We start from the raw sequence: 6,810 nt of genomic DNA, 5'->3' as shown, positions 1-6,810 counted from the left end.
AATAATTTTGATCTACAGGAAAGGACATGAGGATGTGCTCTGGGTACAGATGGTCTGAAGTATGATCCTGGGTGCAGGAAGGATCATGGGTCCTCTGCTGACAGGTGCCAATTGTGTCTGCCTGTTTATGTTCTCCTTACAGATGTTCTCTCACAATTCGTGAGAGGCCAGTTGTGATGATCCGTATGCTGAAATCATTGCTGTTTTCAAACTAGGAGTTTTATCTCTTTTAAAGATTGATTTGACCTCCCTCAATTTTCCTTCCTACCCCTGGAATCCCAACATATATGCTCTCAGAATCAAAGCGATTTAGAAGCAAAAATATCTTTACCATACTAAAATGATCTCAGTTGCTAAAGAAAATAAAGACATAATGTAAAGAATATAATATGAAATTTAAAAATAATGTGAAAATGGAGTTTATCATGGTTTATTTGTAGTAGCAACAAACTGGAAGTAACCTAAATGTCCAACAATAGGGGCTTGCTTGAAAAATGGATCATTATGCAGCCATTAAAATGTGGAAGAATATGCAATGTTATGGGAAAATGTTAACAAGATGTGGCTAGGTGAAAAAAATAAATTTTAACTGCAATATCAAAATAGTAACAGATTTATACATGTATGATGAATTATGGATGCTTTATTTCTTTTTAATTGTTTAAAAAACACGACATAAAATTTACCATCTTAACTATTTTTTTAAGTGTACAGTTCAGTGTTGTTAAGTACATTCACATTGTCTTACAACCAATCTCTAGAACTTTTCATCTTGCAAAACTGAAACTCTGTACCCATTAAACAACAACTGGGTTATGTTCCCCTCCCCCTAGCCCCCGGCAACCACCATTCTACCTTCTGTCTCTATGAATTTGACTACTCTAGGTGCCTCATATAAATGGAGTCATACAGTATTTTTCTTTTTGTGACTGGCTTATTTCACTTAGCATAACGTCCTCAAGCTTCATCCATGTTGTACATGTGTCAGAATTTCCTTCCTTTTTAAGGCTGAATGAGATTCCGTTGAATGTATATACCACATTTTGTTATCCATTTATCTGTTGATTGACACTTGCTTCTACCTGTTGGCCTTTGTAAATAGTGCTGCTATGAACGTGGGTGTGCAAATATCTCTTTGAGATTCTGCTTTCAATTCTTTTGGATATATACCCAGAAGTGGGATTGCTGGATCATACAGTACTTATATTTTTAATTATTTGAGGAACTATCCTACTGCTTTTCACAGTGGCTGCACCATTTTACATTCCTACCAACAGTACACAAATGTTCCCTTTTCTCCATATCCTCACCTATATTTGTTATTTTTTGTTTTTTTAATAGTTGTTATTTTCTTTTTTGCTCTTTGATATATATCCTCATTTACTTGTTACTCTGACTAACCATTACTTTTATAATCAGAAAACTCTCAATAAATGTAATGTAAAAGATATGGTTCAGGGGCCAGTATTTCCTGTGACTTATTTACAAGGAGGAAAGCGTTGGGTATTCTTGGGATGCTATTCACATGAAGACCTTACCTATTCCATAGCCATGAGTCTATCTAGCTGAACATTAGGTATTGTGTCTAACAGGGTGGCCTGAGAGAAAAATATTACAGAGTGGTGTCGACACTCTCATTTGCACATTAAGAAGTAAAAGAGATGGTTTAGGCTGTTTCTATACTTCCACAAAGGAGCTAGTTGAATTTAGAAAATTAAGAGTTCAAGTATTTTAATGAAAAAGATCAGTTAAACCGTATCTTGGATTTTTATGAAACAATGAGATAATTTATTGAAGTTTGAAGAAAATAATTAGCATGCTATGTGGATTCATACAGTGGAATCTTCTGTTCTGTCAGGGACAACTGGTTCGACAGTTGGTCGAATCAGCTTTGGCACTTGAAACCTCATCATATATTATTAATAAATCTTGCAATACCACACTGTACCACCACCAACACACCACCACACAGCCATATATTGAAGGCCCTACTAAGAGATAGATGCTTTGCATATATTGGCTTATTTAATCCTATGTATAAGGCAAACTGTTTTATTTTTAGATGAGAAACCAAAGCTTGGAGATATTAATCAATTTACTTAAGACTACTCAGCTATGTGCAGAAATGTTAAGGGTTGGCTGAGCTTATGCCTTTTGATACCACCTCGTGCAGAAGTGGACTCAGATGCTGGGAGACTTTTACCATCCCCCCAAAGTGCATTTACTATTTTAATGCTGGCCTTAAGAAAGAAACTGCCCCTAAATTCTCTGCTTAAGCTCTTGCTTTTAAGTCTTCTGCATGGTGAAGTTAAGTGATTTTTCAGTTTGATTATACTGCTTTTAAAAGTAGCAGCTCGGGTATCATTGATGTAGGGTTGATATATTCCAAGAGCTTTGAGAAGGCTAATTTGAGATGCATAGATTTTTTTTTTCTTTTTCCTAATATTTCATCGTCCGAGAATAAAAACTAACGTTCAGCACTCTGTATAGCCAATGCCATTGGATGAGTAATTTCAGGCTACTTAAGGAAGAAATCAAGAGGGAGAGAATTCTGCTATACTGCCTCCCTCCGTCCTCTGCTTTATTATGAAAGAATTTGAACATCCTTCAAATATGAGATTAAGGGATGAAAAAGTTGAAGGTTTTTTGCTCTCTTGTTGTCAGGAAGATCAGCCCTGAGCTCACATCCATGCCAATCCTCCTGTTTTTTTTTTTTTTTTTTTTTTGCTGAGGAAGACAAGCTCTGAGTTAACATCTATTTCCAATCCTCCTCCTTATTTTTTTTTTTCCCCAAAGCCCCAGTAGATAGTTGTATGTCATAGTTGCACATCCTTCTAGTTGCTGTATGTGGGACACGGCCTCAGCATGGCTGGAGAAGCGATGTGTTGGTGCGCGCCCGGGATCCGAATCTGGTCTGTGAGTAGTGGAGTGTGCGCACTTAACCGCTAAGCCACGGGGCCATCCCTTTGCTCTCTTTTAATGGCAGCTCTTTCAGTCTATATGGCAGTTAAAAAAACCCCACCCCAACGTATATTGGGTCCCGGTGAATGTATATGCTGGTGAGGATTAGGAGAAAGGAATATGCAAAAAATAGAAAAAAACCCTCAATACACTTTTAATCAAATTAAAGTAACAGGAGATAGGAAAATTATTTTTTACAATTGAACAGAAACAAGCAAGAACACGTTATTACAAAAGGTAACATCTCCTTAGGGGTGTCTTGTTTATGCTGGTGTCCAGAAAGTGCAATGATGGTTTCTTTATCTCATTTCATTCTCACTCTCCCCTTCTGCAGGGTACCATCATTATCTCCGTTTTACTCTTGAGGGAACTCAGGCTTAGAGAAGTCAAGTGACTTGTTCAAGGTCACCCAGCTGAGAATGGCTGTAATTGGTGAACCCAGATCTGCAGAATCCAGATCTCATGTTTGTCAGCAGGATGTTTTTCTGTCTCAGTTGTGACAGTCCCCTATGAGAAGAGCTTACACAGTTTCAAGCCAGCAGGTGGGGTGAGAAGAGGACCTGGAATGTGCAGATTTCTGGCCCACTTGGACTCTTCTAGGCTCCAACTCCATATTTGTCCAGGAGTTTGTGTAGCCGGAGACCCTCTGGTCCCGCCCCCACTGGCAAGCTCTCTGTCCTCTCTTCTCAGCGGGAAGAGGATTGGGGGGGGGCCTGCAAAGAGAGTGGGGATGGCTTTCGGTTGTCAGGTGAGCGAGTCAGTGCAGTCCCAGGGCAGAGGAAGCAGAGTCCAGGGAAAGGCTGGTTAAAGCAGTAATACTTTATGGCTTACTAATGAATTCCATTTTATAGCCCAACTCCCTTAAGTTGTCTCTTCCTGTGATTAATTCTTGTTCGCCTCGTCCCCTTTAAGCAGACGGTTGTTGATAGGGAGTGTTCAGTGTTGAATGAGTAAAATGTACTAATGCATGTTCTCTTCAGCCAGAGATAACCTTGCTTTAAACATGATGAATGCAACTTTTACAAGAGAAGATATCATCGGGAAAGGGGGCTTGCGGCTTATGCCTCAGATGCTTGAGTATAAGCTCATTGCCTAGCAGCATTTCCATCTCAATCTCTCGCTCTCTCTTGTGACCAGTTTAAATAACTTGATCTGTCTGTCAGTGTCCCTAAAACGAAGCGATTCACTGATGTAAATAACCCAACTGACTGCTTCATTCTGGATTTAATCAACTTTTTTTTCTTCCCTCCAAAATACTCCACACCTTTTTCTTCCTCAGTTAATAATGAGACAAAGAAGCAGGGTTTCTGGGGAAGTCAAAGAGCTTAAAGGCCATTAAATTACACAGAATTAGAAGTGAGCCCTTTTGGGGATCAGAGAACTTTAATTCTCCCTGTGTGCGTTTGTGCGTAGACTTGGAGAGAGAACAGAGAGGATTTTCTGGTTAGGATTATACACTTAGCATTTCAACCCAAGTTGCCTTGGTTCCAAACTTCTTAATTTTGGCCCAGGCCACCAAAATATACAGAATAAAACCACCAGTCACTGGTGATTGTTATTTATAGAGAGTGAGAAGTATTGAGAAAGCTCTAGATAGAGAATGAAGGCAGGCAAGGAGGGGAAGTGAGCTGGTGACTTGGCTGGGACTTGGAGGAGATGCCCACACGATGCACGTGCCCACTTGAAAATAGAAAGAAAGAGAAAAGAAAAGAAAAGCTATTTTTGTGTGGAGAAATTATTTACATGTCTAGTTTCTTTCAGCTCTTACAAAGGATCTCTTCCACGCTGGCAGGAGAAGACTAGTTTAAAGAGGAAAAAAAGTCTCTCTCCCAGAACTGATAACCAAATAAAATACTGTTATATTTTCTGTCTAATAAGCACAAGAAGTTCCATAACTCCCTTGATTAAGCATATTATCCTTCTTCAGAAAGTCAGCTTGATTTATGCAAAAAGTGATTTGGACATACTTTCTCCGGCCATGGAGATTTCATAATTCCTAGTGTATGTCTGGAAAATCTCCTCTCGTCGTGAGTCCAAACCAAATTAATGTCTTCCAGAGTGACCTGAGGAATTAATGAGGTTTTTGCTGTCAGTTCTACCCATCCAGGGTCAAGTAAATCATTTGCTGGCTCTCGAGCCGCTGTTTTTTTGCTGCCTCTCTGACTCCACGTTCAATGATAACAACATTGCAGATGCCTTTGAAATACGGCATCACTGACACTCTCCGTCCATCTGCTGGGACATATTTTAGGCTCTGCTTCTCTTTCTGTTGTAAACTCGCCCTTTAATGGAGTCAGTAATTGCTGATAAATGGGGTATCAATGAAGTCAGTGTACTGGAGGTTTCCTCATTCTTTTCTGCTGATCTGTGCTATTTAAATCTCCTCTGACGTGACTTAAAATTATTGTGTGCCCAGCTCTTTAATTCCCTGACTGGTGTTCTTGGCTGAAGACTTGTGTTATTTTTTCCCTTCTTCTTTTCAGACAAACTAAAGCTGAATGCTAAGGGGCTTTCCTGGGGAGACTTGTTCTTTCTACCCGAAGAAGCGCCACGACCTGCGGTAAGATCGTGTCCACAGAACTGGTTGGAGTCTTCAGGATTTTTCTACCCCTTTCCCACTGCCACTCACGTGCTAGGGCCGGCTTCTTTGTGGACCTAAACTAGGAAATAATTGGAAGCTTTCAAAAGTCTCGAAAGTGACCTATTTGGTATTTCTGTACTGAAAGTCTGGAGTTTCAGTGTTTGTCACTAAACCTCACCACCATTTTTTTCCGTGTTTCTTTAACTGTTTGTAGATGAGGATCAAAAGTAAAAGCGATGATTGTCTCCTTCCCCTCTATTCTCCTCATTTTCTCTAATTTCTCTAATTTGCTTTTCTCATGAACATCTGGTTGAGTTGCAGCTGCTGATGAGACAACAACCCAGATAGGGCTGGTAAATTCTTATATGGATCCAGAGAAGCCAGGAGACTGCTGCTCCCCACTTATCCTTTCAAAATAGAAAAATCTACTAACGTTACCTGCCAACCACTGGGTATCTGCTACTAACCAGCCATATGGGTATAAACTTCCAATGAGGCATGAAAGGTCAAAGCTGCAAGTGTAGCCTGAGTCTCCTTGACCTTTCAAACCTCAGTTTCCTCAGCTGTAAAATTGGGATGGCCATATCTGTCTTCCTGATCACACAGGGTTTGAAAATGTGGCCGCAGCTGCTACTGGCTAACATTTTCGAGCACTTACTATGTGCTAAGCATGGAACTAAGCCCCTTCCCTGTGTTGTTTCATTTAATTCTCCCAATAATTGTATGATGAAAGTACTACTCAATATCGCCATTTTACTGACAAGGAAAGAGAGACATCGATAAAATAATGAGTTGTTTTTTGAAAAAATGTTTTATAGCTCTGTTTTCAAAACTCTTTTATCTATGTTATTTCATCTTTCCTACTCAAAAACTCTGGTATGTATTTATTATTATGTTTCTTTCATTGGAGTTTAGAGAGAGGACCAGAGGCTTTCTCAAGGTCACACAAGCCAGGAAGGGCAGCGTCGTGTCTTGAAAGAGCCATAGCAATTGTAAATGTGCCTCAAGAAAAACAAAAGCCATGTTCATAATATAATTAGATGCCTGTTGTCTTTGCCAAGATATGACCCATTAGCACATGAGTGGACAACAGCCTCGTCACCCCTAGATTTTAGATTAGATCATAAAACTAACAAACAATAAGCCACACTATTGTAGACAAGCAAGGGATAACCAAGGAAAGAGGAGGTGGGGCTGGGGACAAGATGTGGAAGAAATTAGTGACCTAAGTGAGGAACTTTAGGGAATTTGGTGAAAATTGGGTCAGA

Source organism: Diceros bicornis, chromosome 38 (assembly GCF_020826845.1).
Source record: "Diceros bicornis minor isolate mBicDic1 chromosome 38, mDicBic1.mat.cur, whole genome shotgun sequence".
Taxonomy (NCBI): domain Eukaryota; kingdom Metazoa; phylum Chordata; class Mammalia; order Perissodactyla; family Rhinocerotidae; genus Diceros; species Diceros bicornis.
This window is presented reverse-complemented; position numbering follows the sequence as displayed.